The 20,978-nt window shown below is 39.5% G+C and overlaps 1 protein-coding gene across 1 annotated transcript in view; it reads left to right on the top strand.

The window, feature by feature from the left end:
- The first annotated feature begins 978 nt into the window (after positions 1–978).
- The window catches only part of Adat1 (Adenosine deaminase, tRNA-specific 1), a 224,503-nt gene continuing 204,503 nt past the window's right edge, over positions 979–20,978 (top strand). Inside the window, exon 1 of the mRNA XM_090384069.1 lies at positions 979–1,046. The gene's annotated coding sequence lies outside the window, so the exon portion shown is untranslated. The remainder of the gene's footprint in view (positions 1,047–20,978) is intronic.

Raw genomic sequence — 20,978 nt, 5'->3', positions numbered from 1 at the left:
TGTCAAAGTGGGAGGGGTTAAAATAAGGGGATATAAAAAAATATAACATAATATAATATAATTGTAGGCCCCTTTCAGAATAGGACTTAAAAAAAAAAATAAAATAACACAAATCCCCCCCCCCCCCACACACACACCTGTTCTCCCTCGTAGATGAGACAAGATCCACGACACACAAAATATCGGGAATAACGGAAGACCGGATCTCGTCCAGTTCACCTGCGGGCAGCGAGTTGTCGAACACTGGTTAAGTTGTCGCTGGCCATCCAGTCCCGCTTCGAACTTAACCCATCCGGTGAGTCTGGTTACGTTCGAAGTGGGACTATTGGTTACTTGGCGTGAATGGGAATGGTTACGAACATCCTTTTATTCGAAATTTTGTTATCATTTTGGGGGACTGAGGAGGGAAAAGTTCGTTCTTTGCATCGTTGGCTTTACTAAAAAAGAAGCGGTAGAATTGTGCGCTGTCAGTACAATGAGGTTGAACGCAGGCTCTATCCCGCGAGTCAACTGAAACTACCGATTGGCCGATTACAGTATCTCGAGCAACTGCAAAGTAAAGTACGAATTAATAAACTTTTCTCGATGTTCAATGAGCTGCATCGAAAGCGTTAGAAGTTTAAACGATGTCTTATTCTTCCATTCCGTTCTGAATTTCTGAGAAATTCGTCTCTTTAGGAAATAAATGCCACAATGCGGTTGTTTGGGGGACGCTGCGCATTGGATCTTCATTTCGCACGTGATGTAGAAGAAGGGAACATCTCATTTTATTTCGCGTTTGGCTGTCGATGATATTTAGCGAAGAATTCGGTTCTTGTGAAAACGGCATCGGAACTTATTTGAACAGAGGGGTGGCCGCCATAAGGTGCGGACGGACGCCATTTAGGAACGTTCAGTGAAAAGTTTGGTTTTTCCCTCGAAATATTTGGGTAAAGGATAGGCCCACGTGCACTGCATCCGGTTTATTTCGATGTCGAAAGAGAGTCGAGACAAGAACCAGTTTAAAGCGGGTCTCCCGAATCATGCGTGGAATTCTACTGGAAAGGGTAAGCGTATTAATCCGTCATTTCACAGAATTTTAGTTTTATTTATTATTTTCTTTTTAGATTGAAATATTTTTTTGTATTAAGCCGTCGACTTCTTTGCTGTCAAAGCAAAATTTGAAAGCGACCTTGAATTGTTAGTGGAATAATAGTGCAGTTGGGGTTGACCCGATTTCGAATGTGCGTGTTAAAGATTCTCGTTTTTGTTTTATAGTTATTTTGGAGGAACTCTTTTTGATAAAATAACCAAGGAGCCTTCTGCTCCAGAGAATTCGTTATCCTGCAGATCGGCTCCAGTGCCAAAGAATGGTCGTCCAAAATTGCTCAATCCAACCTCGTATTTCACATAATAATGCTTTGTGGAAGTCCAGACGAAAACAAATCGCACTTTTAATTTGGGCAGTTCTTTAGACTTCAAATTTAACAATCTTCGCTTATGTTTCACGAACGCAATCGGCTTTTGAGAAGAAACTGTCCGAGTCTTTTGGTTACCGAAAACGGAATTGTTCATAAATAACTTGAAGGACATTGCAAAGCACTTTAATCTGCATAGCGGTCTTATTTAATGTCCACAACACTGAAGACCGAATTATGCGGTGCGATCAGAAAGATATTCTTTGAGCTTTGCCATCCGTGCTAAATAAAAGCAGTAACGAACCTGACAGAGAATTCGTAAAACGGACCCTTACTCTGTACCATAATTATTTTTCTATAATAAACACCCATTCATTTCGTCAAATTTTCCTTTATGCTAATTACGCAGCGTCAAGGGCAAACCACGCACTCAAAACTTGTTCCTTGCCATGATGACTTTCCTATTTAGCATTAGTACTAGCAAGTAAAGCAAGAAAACAAGTTTAGACATAATCATCCCCCCCCCCCAAAAAAAAACACGTTTCACCTGTCCATTCCCTTGAAATAGCTTGGATTTATTCACACCATCCACTTCTAAAATAACGGATGGAAGTGTTCCAGCAGTCAACCACACGTTGGTTAAAGCCAACATTTCTCACATCTATTCCACAAAGCATTCTTCTTCAGTTTGAATTTATGCCCCATCAGGTGCATACTCTGAGTAAGAAACCCAACAGCATTCAGCTTCATGAAGCAATTTAAAGTTTAAAACACCTCAATCAGGTCACCTCGCAGGTGTATAGTCCCCAGAAGCTGTAATTTGCAAAACTGAAGCCTTTCATGGTGAGACCACCCCTCTGTTCCCCTAACCAATCCCTTTTCCCTCTCTCTGTACTCGTTCCAGCAGTTCTACATCATTTTCTAAAATGAGGGCTCCAGACCTATACTGAAAATGTGGCCTGACCATTCCATTATACGCTCTCGTGGCTAACACAGTTGGTACCATAGCCGTTCTCCCTACGCCGGGTGCTAAAAGCCTGGGTTCGAGTCCTTCGATGAATTTGTAGGTGTCAGCCGAGGGTAACATGGTTTTTTCTCCCGGAAACTCCTGTTATCCGAAAATTTACGGATAGTATACAGAGTCGCTGATGCTCCTAAAATCCTCCTAACCTTAGTCGCTGATGCTCCTAAAATCCTACTCCAACAACGTTGCCTTACATAATGGAATAATCATTCTTATTCCTGCTAGAAAAATTCCTGTATATCATTGGCGAAACCCCATGAGCTGTCCTGGCAACCTGCCTGCAATGCTCAGGTAACTTCATATCTGATTGCGCATCCCCTTCGAGATGTTACCAGATACGATATTACGCAAAATCTCTGATACAAAAATTCCACGTGCGTTGTGGTAATTTACAAAATCTGCAGCTGAATTTAAAAGAAAGCTAACGAACGTGACTAAGACTATTTAGGTCATTTATTGAAGACAATTGCACTACCCAACATGATTTTTACCTCCAGCAAATCAATGGTTGTTTCTGGTCAAGTTTTATGCGTAGAATTTAAAATCGACCATAAAAAATTTCTTATCACGCCTCAGTTTTAAGTTATAGATAGATAACTGGATTCTGTACGAAGATATCATTACTGTTTTTGAATACAATTTTTAAACATTAAGTTTTGGTTGGTTTTGTTTATTGGGCTAAAAGTTAAGCAAGTACAACATTACTGTTCTTGCAATATTTTGATTTTGATGCACTTTTCCTGACAAGTCGGTATTTTTATTAATTTTATTACGCCATTCAACTGTTCAATATATAGTGGATGATAAACTACGCTACACGAATCCACCTTCTGTTCACATTTACCAATTGCTTTTACTGTTTTTAGGTTAATGCATCGTTAAAATGGAGAAGACAAAAGCGCAGAACTTGCGTCAATCACCCAGACAAATTCTGCTATGTTTGTGGACACTTAACCCCAAAAACTCAGAGGAAGAAAATATTCCATGTCACAAAAGTTGCATATTCATTGTACTTCGGCTGCAAGATCGGTGATTAAGAAAAAATTGGGCTTCATATATCTGTTGTATTACTTGTACGACGAACTTAAGGCTGTGGTTATATGGCAAGCTGAGAGCATTACCTTTTGCCGTCCCTATGGTGTGGCGCGAGCCCAAGGATCATTTCGACGACTGCTATTTCTGCGTGACAAAAATAAAAGGTATTTCCAAAACGAGCAAGCGCTGCATCAAATATCCAAATATCCCATCAGCAATTAGGCCAGTGCCACACAGTAAAGAACTGCCAGTACTTGTGCCACCAAAATCTTGGGATATTGGAAGTAGTGATGAAGGTACAGAAGAAATCGTTTTACCAGATATCGCGGAACCATGTACTTCACATGATTTGGACTACGAGCCAGAAAAAGAAAAGGCCCCACACTACATTAAATAAGAAGAATTAAGCGACTTGATCAGACTTGGTCTTACCCAAAGAGAAAAGGCTGAATTACTCGGATCCAGACTATAACAGTGGAACTTACTCGCCAAAGGCACAAACATTACAATATACCGTAAGCGAAATGAAGAGTTTTCAGGATATTTTGCAATGGAAAACAACATGTGTGTCTGCAAAGACGTCGTTGGTCTTATGCACGAACTGAACATTGATCACAATACCTCCTGAATGGCGTTTGTTCATTGATGCGTCAAAGCTAAGTTTGAAAGCAGTATTGCTTCATAATCGAAATACTTTACCATCAATTCCCCATGTTCATGCTGTTGGCCTGAAATAAACTTACGATAGTATGTCCCAGATTCTTGCTGCTATACGTCACAATGGCTGTGGTTGGAATATGTGTGATGATCTCAAAGTGATTGAACTGCTTGTTGGATTGCAAGGTGGTTTCACTAATTAGTATTTGGCTGTTGCACGACTATTCCACAAACACAGGCAACAACAGTATTTAGAGAGGATTCGCATATTTACTGAAAATGTTTCCAAATTTATCTCGTGAAAAGCTGAAGGAAGGAAATTTTCATAGGTCCTCAAATAAGAAAGCTGCTAAAAGATGAAGAATTTCAAAGAAACCTGAATGATGTTGAACTGGCTGCATGGAGATCTTTCAAGGATCCCTCGGAAAGAGAAAATAAGAGAACTATGAGCAACTGGTGACAAACTTGCTGAATGTTACAAGAACACAGCGTGACGAATGTCATTGAAAATGCATTTCCTTCATTCTCATCTGGATTTCTTTCCTGAAAACTTAGCAGACGTCAGTGATGAACAAGGAGAGCGCTTCCACCAGGAAGTATCTGCAATGGAAAAACAATACCAAAGTTTCTGGGACTCTGCCATAATGGGAGATTACTGTTTTAGTTCCTTAAACGGGAAAGCAATCTGGAGTGTAAAAGGAAATCATTGAGTGGGAAAATTGTCTAAAGAACATATATTGTGTGTAATAATTACAATCATTTTGAGACAAGGCATAATTCTTATGGGTTTTGGTATTTAACTATATAATATTGGTGTAAATATAAGTAGTCTTCTTTACCAGAGAAGCGTTATTCGTTTGAAGTAGTGCAATACCGGTATCACGTTGTGAAGGCAACCACAGTGTGAGATACTATTAAAACGATGTCTTCTATACTACTTATAGTTCAAATTTATGGGTTAACTATGGTGTATTTACACCAATATTATATAGTTAATTACAACCATGTACGCCGATATTGTATAAAAGCAAGGAATTTAAAAAATCCGAATATCTTTTGATGTAGACGTGACAGAAGTAAAAGATTGATATTTCATAATCAGAAGATTAATTTTGTTCAGAATAACCAACTTTCGTTCCAGAGGTATGAAAAAAAAATTGTCGGGTAGTGTAATTAAGACGCTAATTAGGTCAATAAACGGGCAAACGTTTTCAGAAAACTTATCGGTTCGCTGGAGCTCAAAATTCTTCGACTTTGCAGTTTGCGATCTCGACTAAAAACACTCCAACCTATTGCAACAAACAAAGGTGTAAGACAGGACTCCAATCCTTCTTACACCTTTGTCTTAGACACATTGAAACGATAAAATATATATATATATATATATATATATATATATATATATATACACACACACACACACACACAACTAAAGGAGCATATGTTGGCCTTGTTCAACGAGTCTAGCCGCAAAAGGTGTGCAACACTTTTTCACGAAGTGACGTGTAACAAACTGTTTTGGGGCATACAAGAACGTAGACTATTAAAATGATTAATACTTTCAATGAAGAATACATTTTTTTAATAAATTTTCCGATTCTCATATCCGAAAGCATTTCATCATTAAACGCTACTTAATAGGAGAAAATTGCGCAGTAAACGTGGAATTCATTTGAACAGAGGTGGTGGTGCGAGAGTTTTCGCTAGTGTCATTGAGGAAACTGAAAGGGTTTAGAGAAACTGTTAATTTGGAGAATGGTTAGGAGAGCCATTGGAATGACGCAGATAAGTGACACATGCAAAAGTCACACTGCCACCGTCCCCGTAAGCATTTGTGTGCGATCTGTAACTCCCCTGAAAAAAAATCAGCCGAAACTACCAGCAGCCATTACAGCCGGGAATTTCGTGTCACCATAAGGAATGCATCAGAAAAGACAAAACTTGATTAGTCTATGCAGTAAATAAATTAAACGCATTTCAGCTGCTCTTCATTAGGTCAGTCATTGCAAACGTGCTGAGACTAACGGGGGTACACGGCGCCGGCAAGAGGTAGGAAGAATTTAAGTATGGCGAGGACAGCTGTTCGCGGTGGATATGGAAGGTCATCCTTATGAAAATCTCTCTAAAAGCGATTAGCTTGCATCCACGGTCAGATCAATTTTAAGGCTGTATGGTGCAAGTGCAATAGAGGGAAGATGATAGTCAGGGCACGTTACAAGTCAAACGATTCTGAGGAATAGGACGAAAATCTCTAACGGCAACTTGAATGGATAGCCGAATGTGATTGTCTCATTACTGGAAACCAGTCAACCTCTATATATTGGAAATTAGGGACGGATTTCTGAGCAACCTGGATGATTCTACTTAGTCTAACATGTCAGAGGTAGTACAAGAATGGGGCTCTAATATCCACGAATTGGTTTTCATGAAGGATTCAAGCTGCATCCAAAACTGACAGAGCAGGAACCAATAGCGGGTAGTGAGCACAATGTCATAAAATGAGAGTATCCAAAGAGATTTCTGCGCTAAAAAGAAACGTAGAGGGCTTCAATTTCAAGAGAAGTGACTGCGATTGATTTCTTGTGATCAATAACTGGTTCTATTACGTGCGAACTTCAGAACTATATTCTGTTGGATACGAGTTCATTATGGAAGGTATTTCAAACGATTTATCCTGGAATCTGCAAGTGCATTTAATCCAGTGCAGAAGTTTCACAAAATAAGAATGCCAAAGTTTTTTTTTGCCCGTAACCAGAGAGGTTACGGGCAAAAGAAAACTTGTGGGTTAGTTACAGACCACCGCACGACACTAATTTCTTTGAATATTATAAACTTGTATGTAACAAAAACCACTGGTGCAGTAAGACTGGCGAAATTTTAGTACGATACATCACTAGCAAAGTGACCTAAAAACTGACACAGAGTTCTAGTCGTGAGAATACAAAAAAGGTAGGAAAGGAATCAGATAGACCCTGTTATTCAAGGAGGGACAGCGATACGGAGCAGAACTGCTGTTAATTAAATGATATAACGAAGTCTGAGAAGAGCCCATGGGGAGTGGGAGACTACTTAAAGTGAGCAAACATAAGGCTTCGGGAGTGGACGCTATATAAAAAACGTTGCGCGTGGTGAGTGGTTCATCCCATCGGATGCTAATGAGGTCATCAGACTACAGAACGAACCTTACTAGACTGGCGAATTTCTCCAATCCACAGAGGAGGATGTGATGGGCAACTACAGACCAGTGACTCCAGTAAGATCCTGCAGTTAAGTCTACGGTACAGGACAATCTCTTTAGGAACAGAATCCCAGAAAGATCACAGCATGGGTTTGTGAATGGGGAAAGTCTTTCATGACCAATCTAGTGAATTATTATAAAGAAGTCGTAAACTAATTGGATGAAAGAGACAACTTTGACATTGAAAGAGGTTGTTTATGCATGGGTACTGCACTTCCATCATTTCTACCACCCAGGTGGTATGAATGTATCGTTTATTCATATCTCATATTGTGATATTATTATCAATTTATTACCCAAAGAAACTATGGGCCACCCCGGGACGGCAATGTGCCAGGAAGATGCGAAGTTTACATACTAAATGCGACGAAACACACGTACAATGCACAAGAGTACATGCGTGCTCGGCCTGACATATTTAATGAGATGAACTTACAAGAGCTCGGTGAACGTCATAGATTCAATAGCTGCTGGTAACAGTTCTTCTGGTAACTCTAACAAGTTCCTTTCTGTAGAGCTGGTCCTCACATCATCATCAGGGTGGATGCCTAATTTATTGTAGATCTGAAGGCAATTGGCCGGGAACATGTCCCTAAGGGAATCGATGTTTGTAAGGTTAAGCAGCAGAGAGAGGCAGGAGTCGGGGTGTTCTCCTCTTGTCTTCTTTGGCCCAGAGATTAATGGAGATGGAGACGGAGCATCAATTCGACCTGTGATGAGCCGAGCTAGCGTGAGTGCATTTCTTTTCGTGATGAGAAGTCCCCAGGGAGTGGTGCCTAAATTAGTTTGGAGGATGGCTCTGGAGATAGTAAAAGGGTGGCCCACCACCCTGTTCATCTATCTGAACATCAGATATGAGATATGAATTGCACTGCTTTGAATAAGTAACGCTTCACCAGTGAAGAAGACTAATGTTACTTATTCTCGGGGAATATCACCACCACCCAGGCGGCACCGTTTCGAAGCTTGTTGGCTTACTCATCGGTGGGTGGGCAGGTGCCCTGTTGTTGCAATAGTGACAACCCAGTTATCAAGTATAACTTCCTAAGCGTTACTTATTCAAAGCAGTGCAATACCTCGGAAACTTGTTGTGAAGGTGATCACGATATGAGATATGAATAACGATGCATTCATACTATCAATTCATATAACGAGGCATGACCCCCTGGAAACTCACTGTTCTCAAAAAAAAAAAAAAAAAAAAATCTGTCTATTCTTGCAAAGCTGCTAACCCGCCAGATCGAATCCCCATCGATGGAAGACATTATCTCACTCCCAAAAGCGAGGAATAGAAACCACCAGAGCCGGCACACTCAACTTGGGATGAAGCTCCACTACCCTGGACTCCTTAAAAGGAATCTTCCCGTGTAACATGATCCAACACTTCAACATACTCTCCATAGATCCAAATAAGTTCAGAGAAAATGAAACTTACAGAAGCCAAATTATGGACCAAATCAGCAGAACTACTATAAAATCCGAGCTTTATTTATATAAAAACTAAGCAAATTTAATGGAAATGAGAGAAGAAATGAAATGTAGGTCGATACAACGTTAATTTAATATCAATTTTATTTTTAAGTTAATCGTTGCTTGCTATTAAATAAATAATTTTCTAATTAATGCCATTATTTTAGATATCGAAAATTGGTATAAAATTGTATGCTGTATATAAAAAAATATATATATATTTGTACACCCTCCTAGCCCACTGGCTGTTCAGGGGGTGAATCTAAGGTGAATAACAGATGATGATGATATTAATAATAATAAACAACCTCTTTCATACTCTTAGACATTTAGTCAAGATATTTAGATTAAACGACACGCACCATCAAGCATCTCGTATTTTGAAGTTATACTTCATAACTGAGTTGTCACTATTGCAACAACAGAGTTCCTGCCCACCCACCGATGAGTAAGCCAACAAGCTTCGAAACGATGCCGTTTGGGTGGTGGTGGTATCCGTCGAGAATAAATAACCCAGTGGAGACCACTGGGTGAAGCGTTACTTATTCAAAGCGATGCAATACCTCGGCCACTCGTTGTGAAGGTATTCACAATGATATATAATTAAAGGATGCCTTCATACTATTTGGGTAGTAGAAATGTGTACATGCAGTAATCACGCATAAACGAACTCTTTCATACTCTTAGGCATCTAGCCAAGAAATATTTTTAGAAATTTGATATTAACTTGAGTTCAGTAAAGCTTTGGCTACACAGTTCTCTGTGAAAGACTCATATAAACTGGAACAAGTTGGGATTTATGGAGATAGCCTTCGTTGGGTTCGCTGAGAGAGAGAGAGAGAGACAGTCACGAATGGGCCTTCCTCAAAGTGGAACAGTTGAGTCAGGAAGCAGTTGTGGGCCTCTCCTTGATGACTTTGAGCTTTGTCGAGGTTTGCTGATGATCTAAAGGAACAGTAGTGAAGACCAGAATCGGACCATTTTAATTTAAAATGACTGAGATCGGTTGCACAAATGGTCTGAAGAATGGCAACTGAAATGTTAATCTTGTAAATGTAAGGTTTTGCACCGAGGAAACAGAAATCCAGGACTTACTTGAAAGCTAGAGAGCGGTAGAATTAAAATTGGGCCAGAACGAAGAAGACTTAGTGAGGTTTCAGTTAGAAGTCGCCGACCGGGCTAGCCGGGTGGGTAAAGTGCCTGCCTGGCAACCGAAAGGTCGCAGGTTCGATTCCCGCCTCGGGCTTGGATCAAAGTACTGCAAAAACCTTGGGAGGTGCATTATGGCCACAGAAGCCTATGCGCCAACAACTACCAAAAAAAAAAAAAAAAAAGTTAGAAGTCAAATTTCAGGCAATGCAAATGGTAACGAGGAAGACGTAGGGTGTTTTGTTCACGATGCCTTCGAGAAGGATGTGATTTTCTCTTGTATGGGATGATGTTAGAGCGCATCCAGAATATTGGGTTCGGGCGTGGAGGCCTCACTCGAAGGACATGGATATTGTAGAGTGTGTTCAGAGAAGGAAATCAAGTAGGTGAGGGGTGGTAATCGGTGTCCATATAGAGAACGGCTTAGAAGAACGCTCGATTTGTGACTTTTTCTTTAGAGCAGCGTGTTGTAACCCCTTGCCTACCACTAGCAATAAAACAGATTGATAAATGTTCAAAGTCAAAATTGGTTCTCTCTCTCTCTCTCTCTCTCTCTCTCTCCCTCCGATTATTTCGATTACGCATATCAGTGACGTAAATGAAATTACTGTATACGTTAAGCTTCCAATGGGGGAAAAAATTAAAAAATATTTTTTATAAAATAAATTAATTTAACTTAACGAATAATTGTTTGTCCTTACAAAATTGATGTTACGAGGAATAGAATACGTGGAATTTGAGACTGTATGTTCCTTCATTCCTGATTTTTATGGTGCTTTAGTCTCTTCTGACATCAGCAGCAATCGCTTGGCTGTTGCTTGTACGTCATGAGCAAATGCTTTTTCGTTGTGCTAATTAATAAGGCGAATTATGAACGTGAGGCTCGCTGTGCTCCTGGGACAAGGTGACGGCTTGCACATTGTGAGATTGGGGTCCCAATTTCCTCAGAAAAATGCGCGCCCATTGGTAACTGCTGCCAATATATCGTAATTGCTTCATTCATCATCATCTGCCATTTTCAATCCATTTCCAGATGAAGGCCTCTCCAGCAACTTTCCAGTTCCTTCTGTTTTGTGCAATGGTTGTCCATTTATAGCCGACGAACTCTTGAATTTCATCTGTCCATCTCCATTGTTGTCTTTCGGGTTTTCTTTTAGCTCCTCTTGGGCACCATTGTGTTATTTTCTTAGTCCATCTGTCATCATGTCTTTGAGCTATGTGTCCTGTCCAAATCCGTTACAGAATGTAAGAATGTCCTTTACTTGAGTTTGCTGCCTAATCCATGGGTTTCTCTTCTTATCAAACAGTCTGATTCCTAATATAATTCGTTCCATTCTTCGCTGTGTAGTCCTCAGCTTCTCTTCCATTCTTTTGGTGAGTGTCCAAGTTTCACTTCCATAAGTCATGGGGTGGGGAGTATACATTGCTTAATTACAGCAAAAAAACCGCTGGTTATATCAGCTGTAATGAAGCACTTAGGATGACTCCTCTGGTTCAGCGGGGTCCTACTGGAGTACAAAAACTGCCATCCAAATCAGAACTCATTTGTCCATGCGCATTATATCCGTTAATTGCGCGTGTTTTCTGGTCTGTTTGCCTGTTTTGCTGGACTTAAAACCCGAGTTCCGGAGAGAGAACCTTTCCATCTAATCTACACTTGAGACCGGCTAACTTAGTGACTGAATGAAAAAAAAAACCACAAATTTTCCTGAAGCGATTCGAACCGGGGCCATTTCCACCCGATGCGGAGAATATGGTGTTTATAACCATCGCGCAGACCGTAATGTTCAGTTTCTTTGAATGACGACGCCATTTTATTCAAAGCAGACGCGCATTAGACAGAAACTGCACCCACGAAGCAATTTTAGTGGACGGGAAAGAGTGAAGAAAGGAGGTTGGGGTGAGCTGATGTAAACAGACTTGTTTCGCGAGTGAATAATCCGCTATCGGGAGGGAACATTGCCGGCAGTTATGCAACCGATAATACGAGCACAGATGGACGCGGACTGGAGAAAAGGGTCAACACTTGAACTGTTCGATATTATCGCGCTGATAAAGGCCGTGGGTACATTTCGTTCTCGATACAGCAGTCGTTGAATGTCACTCGAAGTTGCTTTCCCGAACGCGTGGCGGGTGTGCGAAGGCGTAGAAATTAAAGAAACCAACATCCTTTTACTGTGCAACTTCAAACTCACAGAACCAACTTCTCTTATTCTCCCTCATTTATCCCTTTGACTTCCGTTTTCTGGAACCTTCGCACCTATTTCCTGACAATTACAATGTGCGTAAGTTCGAGTCTAATGTCAACGAGTATCTTTTTGACCCGCATCCACGCATGGTACCAAGTGCTTTACTTTAAATCCTCGTACCTTTCGTGTTTGGGGTTTTCTTTAAAACAACAACAACAACAAAAAAAAAAAAAAAAAAAACGATTTTAGACAACCGGAGAGAATTATCTCACACGCTATGAACAGAGCTGGACCTCTGTCCTTCTCGCCTCTCCATATCAGTTAAGTGTTCAAACTATAAACAGAGCGACGCAAATGTCTGATTCGTGTTTAGTAATCGTGTTAAGTTTGATTCCCAAAAAATAAACACAAAAGTGGGTGTAATTTAATGGATATTTAAGAATTTCGTGACAACAACGACGCTACGATCAAGATGTAAAGTAAAAGACCGTCCAGTAAGTGGATGTTCCTCTTAATATGCAGCTGGCCAAGAAAAGGCGGTGGAAAGAATTCAAAGAAACTTTGTTCACCGATTGATTCTCGGGGTTTGCCATCGATTGAAACTTTCCGTCGTCAGAAAGACCGCCTCGTTGGATTTAAACGAAATATTTACGGAGCTGCGGTAGCACCGAAGCTGCTTCAATCGTCCAACTAGACCTTCGAGACAGCGCAAATGGAGGTTGAGCGATATTTTTTGGTGGGCCAAAATAAACAAAATATGCGGCTGCTGTTTTCGGTTTTGTGGTCCCAACTTGCGCTTCACTAGCAATGCATAACCTCAAATGTCACACAATTTTGACAGATTTCCTCTCCTAAAATAGAATTTTATTTCTAATTATTGTTTCTACCTTAACGATCTTGACATCGTTAAGGTAGAAACAATAATTATAAGGCGTATTTTCTTATATAAGTTTAGGATTTTTTCTTCTTCTTCCTTCACTTGAAACGATACCCACAAGGATTTCGAAACGTCGACAAAATTGGTCCTAAACGGTTAGATTTTTGGAAGGTTTTCAGTAAAGATTTCTTTCCAGCAAGGTTCGATAAATTTGCTAATTTCTTTGCCTTTAAAATTTAATCGGAGTGTTTAATCTCTTTCTTCTCCCTCTTCGCTGTGTCGATCAGGTAGGTAGTGTTTTCGTTCTCATCACTGAGGGTTATGTTTGGTTTGTTGGGCGGGTAGTCTTGTGCGTTCTTATGGCGCGGTACAACTTGTGAGCAGAGGCCTTTAATACAGCCCGGGGTTCATATTGTAATACTCTCCCTTTGATCAACTGGTATTTCCTCGCTAGCTTCTGATGTATTATCCTGGCGATTTGGTCGTGCCTATGAGGTCCTTCGTCCGAGTGATAACCCTGCATCCCGCGGTGATGTGCTATTTTGTTTATGGGATTAAATCGATCAAAGTGGCGTCGTCGACATGCATTATCTGTCACCCCCACCCCCCGGGGTCCTTGGCGATGTAGTTCCTGGTGTTGATTACGTGGTCTTGGATAGCAAGAATGAATCCTTCAGTCTCAGGAAAAAGCTTCCCATTAGGGGCCATACCTTGCGAATTAATTATGATGAATAATGCTAGTACGTATGATCATAGAGTAAATTATTTAAGAATTGTTCAATTGAATGGGCAAAAATCAAGAAATGTCATGGATGAAATTAAAGTTGGTATGATTGAAGGAGGTTATGATATTCTGTGTCTCCAAGAACCTTATGTAGGTACATTTGCAAACTCTTGTAAGGTCACTGGATTTCCAATAACTGCTCATGTTATACACACTACTGTAGTTAAACCTAAAACTGCTATTGTAATTTTTAATAAGAGTTTTAATATCACTGTTATATCTAGTCTTTGCTCTGAACATGCTACTTGTATTCATGTTTCAACTAATGTGATATCATTTTATTTAGTATCTCTATACTGTCCACCTTCATTTAATATTGATATTTCAGTGCAATACTTAGAAAATGTAATGAATTTTGTAGCTTCTAGTAATCTTATATTAGCAATGGATGCTAATGCAAAATCACATTTGTGGTATAGTGATATGGTTGATTATAGAGGTGTTCAATTAGAGGAATTCATTTTATGTCATAATTTAAGTGTTTTGAATGAACCTTTTAAACCATATACTTTTGATAACATTCATGGTGTTTCCAATATTGATATCACCTTAGTAAATAATCAATTAAATAGAAGTCAGTTCTTGGGATGTTGTTACAAATATGACTAACAGTGATCACAGAGCTATTGTAATAATTATAAATTTATCTGAAATTAGCAATACAGATATGTCAACAGATGATACTTTGAGATTTAATTATAAAAATATTAAGTGGGATAAATTTAAAGGTGCTGTGTTGGATAGTTTTTCAATTTATACTAGGGAAAATTTAAATTCGTTAACTGCTTCTGAATATGCATTTTTTGTTCAATCCTCTATTTTTAATGCTTTAAATTTGGCTGCTAAGAGAAGAAAACACAGAGGTCATAAAGTACCTTGGTGGTCTTTGGAGCTATCAGAATTAAGGAGGGAAGTGTTTAGAATGAGGAAGCTTTTTCAGAGGGTTAGGAGTAGAAGTAATAATGAAGCATTAAGGTATAAAGAAATGTATAAAATTAAGAGGAGAGAATACCATAAGGCAATCTCTGAACACAAATTTAATGCATGGAAAGAATTGGTTTGTACTACTGGAAATAGTGAGCCATGGGGATTGTTGTTTAAGTTAACTAGAAACAAGTTGAATGTTAATAATTTAATTAATACTGTGTATTCAAATGATACTGAGTCTACTGATTGGTATTCTACAATTGCTACTATTACTAGCACTTTATTTTTCAATGACAATTGTGGGGAAGATAGTGTACAGCAGCGACAAATTAGACAGGGGAATGAACAATACACTGGATCATCTGAGATGGAATTGTTTAATATTGATGAAGTGAAATTTGTATGTTCTAAGGTTGGGGATAATAAAACACCAGGTTTGGACTTGATTGAAAATAATTGTGTTAAAAAGTTTGTTGACTTGTGTCCAGAAATAATGGTTAATATGTATAATAAGTGTTTATTGAAAGGAGTTTTTCCAGGATTTTGGAAAATTGCTCTGTTAAAATTATTACAAAAACCTGGCAAATTGTTGACTGATCCTAGGGGTTATAGACCCATTTCTTTGTTAGCAAATTTGGGCAAAATATTGGAAAGATTGTTGTTGTTAAGGCTAGAGAAATTGTTCAACGAACAAAATCTTCATTTTAAATATCAATATGGTTTTAAGAGAAATAGTTCAACAGAGGATGCCCTACGCGATTTGATTAATTTTAGTGTAAATTCTGGTGAGAAATATGTGTTAGCATTATTTATAGATTTTGAAGGAGCATTTGATACTGTATGGTATCAAAGTGTGCTTTTTTCATTAAGAGAATTAAATTGTCCCAATTTGTTATACCAAATTATTAAAAGTTATTTAATGGATAGACAGATTATTATAAGATCCCAACATTTAACTTTTAATAGAATTATTGATCGCGGTTGTCCACAAGGATCTGTGTTGGGTCCTATTTTATGGAATCTGGTCTTAAACCAGTGGTTAAGTAGAACAGTCCCTAATTGTTATAAGGTGGCTTATGCTGATGATTTGGTTTTGTGCGTGACAGGAAGATCTAGAGCAGTATTAGAAAGTAGAATGGAGGTTATTGTTCAGGATTTGACTGATTGGGCTACATTAAATAAACTAAAAATTTCATCTTCTAAAACTGTCATGATGTTATTAAAAGGAAAATTAGACTACAACAGACCACCTCGATTATTAGTAAACAGTAAACAAATTCCTCTTGTTTCCCAGGTAAAATATTTAGGGGTTATCTTGGATGACAAGTTATTATTTTTCCAACATTTGAATTATTTAAGTAGGAAAATAAAAAAAATTACACTGCTTCTATAGTTAGGGTTACCAGAAAAGATTGGGGATTAGGTAAACGCATTTTGTATCTATATTATAAAGCTATTTTTCTTCCGATTGTGTCGTATGCTGCATCAATTTGGTATATTCGTACTGTCAATGTAAAATTTAAACAAAAACTATTATCAATCCAAAGAATAATGTTGTTAACTATTTTGCGTGTTTGTAAGACGGTTTCGACTAATGCTCTACAGGTGATTGCGGGGGTGGGGGTTGCCTTTGGATTTAACAGTCGTGTATAGAGCTTTTTGTTATTTTATAAGAAAAGGAATACAAATTACATTTCTGGGGATTACTAATGAAGTTTCTTCTGCAGTCAGCAAACAGAAGAAAGAAATTTTGGTGAAATTAATTAAATTATGGCAGGACCGTTGGGATTCCAGTAGTACTGGTAGAGTAACTTATTTATTTATACCTAGTGTTGAATTTAATTTTAATAACAAATTGCATCGCTGGTTTTATCCAAGTATGGAATGCTCATATTTGATTACGGGGGGAGGCATGGTTCCTTAAAAAGTAAGTTGCATCAGTTTAGTTTAGTGGAAGATCCTTACTGTGTTTGTGGAAGGTTGGAAACATGGGATCATATCTTATATGAATGCAATTTGTATGATGAATTTAGATTAGACTTATTTAATTTGGTACCTAATTTTATTAGGGGTTCTGAATTAATTTGGCTGTCTAATGAAAGGAATTTTGTAGAATTTCAACGGTTTTGCAGGTTGACATTTAATAAAAGGAGGAGTATACATGTTGTTACTAATACTGACTAAAGACCTGGTTTTTTTTTTTTTTTTTTTTTTTCCTTCCTCTGGATGGATAGGCATTCTGTCTTGGAGGCAGGGAAAAATTTTAATTTTTTTTTTTTTTTTTTTTTTTGGCTGGCCTTGTGGAATGACCATGAGGCGGGATTGTTGCACTCACTAGTAAGATGTATTCTCCTAGTTGGTGCATTTTTTTTTTTATTTATTTATTTTATTTTATTTTATTTTTTTTTTTTTTTGCTGGCTCTTGGGTGTGGGCACCCCAGGAGCGGGACTGCTGGCACCCACCAGTCTTGCACCCTTACTGGTGGGTGCGGGATTTAGGTGCAATATGCACAGCCAGAGTTAATAGATCCAGGCATAGCTCCTCGTGCCAGGGATGGGCACCAGGTGGTAATTCCCCAATGGACTATCACCTGGTGGCAGAGTAGCCAGTTTGACTGCCGACCGGGCTAGCCGAGTGGGTAAAGTACCTGCCCGGCAACCCAAAGGTCGCGGGTTCGATTCCCGCCTCGGGCTTGGATCAAAGTACTGCAAAAACCTTGGGAGGTGCAATATGGCCACAGAAGCCGATGCGCCAACAACTACCAAATCAAATCAAGCCAGTTTGACTTATAACACATTACACACACTTACACTAACAGGCCATTATGAGAATATGATATTATATGATAAATTGGTGGAGATGGATGTATGTCCGGGTGCCACCCTTCGACAGTTAAATACATACATACCTTGGAAGCGTCTGCGCGGGTAGCACAGTGGTATCGTCACCGTCCTCCCCACACCGGGTGGAAAAGGCCCGGGTTCGAAGAATCCCGTCGATGACGCGAGGAACTTTAGTGGGCTTTTTTCACTCCGTGGCTGAGTTAGTTGGTCTCTGGCGTAGATAGCAAGGTTTTTTCCCCTCAAAAACTGGGGTTTTTTCGTCCAGCAAAACAGGAAAATCGACCAGAGAACACACGCAATTTACAGACACGAATACGGGTTAATGTAATCATTTACGGGTAACCCTAATATAGTATACCTTGGAAGCTCTCTTATCTATGTAGTCTTGATGGTCAATGTAATGTGTGCTATGTAGTGCCTTCTTCGCCCATTTTTTTCTGTCTGTGTGAGTGGGGTCTCCTTGTTAAGATTGAGTGTTGTGTGCTGTTTGTTTATCTTTCTTATGGCTTGGTGCTGTATTTTCCTGGAAGTAATACCCCAGGTTCTTAATGGATTTCTTCTCTCATTCGATGAGGTCAGCCAATTCCCTTCTCTCCTGCTTTCTGGACCTTGTTTCTCTCGATGGCCAACTTTCAGGGCTATTGACGTCTCTTAGTCATCATTGTCCCGGTTGATCTCATAAGCTCCTCCAGCTCAGTTGGTTCACTGGTGTGGATAAACTCGGAGTCTGGGACTGCATAACTCCATGTTCATGCCATTCAGCTTTGACAGCAAGTTGAGTGCTAGAAAGAACCATAGTGGGCCCAGGGCATTGCCCTGGAAGATACCTCTCCTGACAGGAATTGGCCTGGTTGTAATTTTCACGACTTGATGGTTTATTTTGTAGTGGTTGCTTCTAGGAAGTTCGTCACTGTTCGATTGACTCGAAGGGCTTGCGGTAATCGATGTAGGCCATGTAAAGCTTGCTCTATAAGTGTGGAATCAATGGTGAATTGCTCCATACATCCTTTGCTCATCTGCTTACATCCCTTCTGCTGTTCGGCCATGAGATTCTGGCTTTCTGAGTGCTGTGATACCTTCTTAGTTAGGTATATAGTCAGGGTCTTGACATCGTTTGGAGACAGGCGATCGGCCTATATTTTGCCAGGTTTCTTGTATCTTGGTCCTTAGCCTTCAGCTATGCGATTCCTTGAGTCAGAATCTCTGGAACTGTATCTGGGTGACATCATCCTGGTGAACTGCTCTGCTAGGGGGCTTGTGTGTGTGTGTGTGTGTGTGCAAGTCAGCTTCTTGTATCAGTAGTTGTGGATGTTATCTATTCCTGGGGTTTGCCAGTTGTGGACTTCCTTATCAACTGTTGTCCTTTTTCCTCCCGAATCTCCTATTCTTTCATCTCCTGTACGTCTTTTGTCTTCTTCCGTTCTAGTTCTATCCAGAGGGAGCTCAGCTGTTGTGTCATACTCCACTGCTTTGTATATAACCCCAGGGGCTCTCATCTGGTGAGTATGGGCTTGGCACACCCAGAGTCCTGAGCTGGATATCTCTCTCTCTCTCTCTCTCTCTCTCTCTCCCTCCCTCACAGGGTAATTCAGATTTTTTTTTTTTTTTTTTTTTTTTGGCTGTTTCAGCATAAGCCTCAGGCTTCCTTGCACCATATGGCTAATAATAAAATAATAATATTGCCTCAGAACTCCTCGATCGTTTTCTGCTCAGGTTGTCCATTGCCATCTTTTCCATCTTGTCTGATACTCCTGTAGAAGGCTCTATGGTTTCATCGAAGACTGTTGTTTATTTTCCTCTGGGAGCTCTCTTTGTATCAGCATAGTCTCTTTTTGAGTGCGAGAAGGTTCTGTTTTAATGTGTCTAAGTATTCTCCTATCCTTTGATTTTTGGTTTCGTGTTTGCTGTGGACGTTCTCTCTTGATGATGCTCTTCACTTTTCCAATCAAATCCTTACTCCTATTTCCCCATTGATACTGGTCAATTGATCTTCTTTACTCTTAATTCTTCTGCTGAAGCCTTCTTTCCCAAGCGAGCGGTCCCTTGTATTTTCGTTTCTTCCGGTCTCTCGTTTCTCTTCTGTTTGATCTTAGTGGCTTTTCTGGAGGCCATTCACAGACATTTCATGTCTGTGAATGGCCTCCAGCGTTGCACCGTTGTTGTCGAGGTAATGTGGCATTATTTGTCGTCTGAGGTGGTCTGTGACTCACCACATGATTCTGTTAGGTCTGTGCTTCGGTATGGCGTGAGTCTTTGTGGGGGTCCAATCCCTCGAATTCTGTTAGGGACTTCTTCCACTCGTCTTCTATTCTCCATATCATGACCTCATCTGTTTTCACTTCAGCGGCTGTGGGTTGTTTCTTTCTGCTCTGGTTCCGTATTGTCCATATTCTTTACTCTTTGTAGGATGTGGTTGCTCACATCCTGCTTGGTTTTTTTTTTTTTTTTTTTTTTTTTCCAAGATTGCAGGAGCTATCAGGTTCTACTTGACGATTGTTCTTCTCTCATCCGCTGTTCACTGAACTGATAATATGGGAATCGTTCCAACCACTTGGTGTAGTCTCGTCCAATACGTTGTCATATCGGTTTCTAGCTTGGTTATTTCGTAGTGTGTTCGCATGATGTATGTATTCATTTTGATGCTCCACTTCATGCATTGGCATTTTCTTCCTTCCCGGGTGGTCATTATCGCAGTTGCCCAGGAACACTTCCATTTTGTTGGTCTGGATGGTCTTGTCCTTCTATTGTGGTAGCTATGCGGGGGATACCGCTGTTTGCTGTACTGTCTTCCTCGCGAGGACTGTCTCTGACTTTTCGAATGCCTGAACGTGAGTGACTTTATCTTGCACCACACTCGATGCAGTATGTTCACTACTTTTTTCTTTGATATCATCTATCTATCTGTCTATTATTATTAATATCATCGTCATCTGTTTATTCACCTTAGTTTTACCCCCTGAACAGCCTGTGGGCTAGGAGGGTGTGCAAATATATAGTTTTTTATATATATACAGCATACAATTTTATTCAAATTTTCAATATCTAAAATAATGGCATTAATTAGAAAATTATATTTATTTAATAGCGAGCAACGATTAACTTTAAAATAAAATTGATATTTAATTAAGATTGTAATTATATATGCACGCAGCTTGACCCACATCATTTCTTCTATCATTTTCATTACAATTTGCTTAGTTTCTATATAAATAAAGCTCAGATTTTATAGTAATTCTGGTGATTTGGTCCATAATTTGACTTCTATTTTCTCCGAACTTATTTGGATCTATGGAGGTGGACTTGTTGAGCTTCGGCTTGGGTCCAATGGTGGTGTTAGTTCTTCGGAGTGACGTCACTCCGAAGAACTAACACCACCACTTATGCCTC

This window comes from Mastigoproctus giganteus, chromosome 10 (assembly GCF_048544385.1).
Source record: "Mastigoproctus giganteus isolate SK-2022 chromosome 10, ASM4854438v1, whole genome shotgun sequence".
NCBI classification, from domain to species: domain Eukaryota; kingdom Metazoa; phylum Arthropoda; class Arachnida; order Uropygi; family Thelyphonidae; genus Mastigoproctus; species Mastigoproctus giganteus.
The sequence above is the reverse complement of the archived record's forward strand: the minus strand, read 5'-3'. Positions and strand labels throughout refer to the sequence as shown.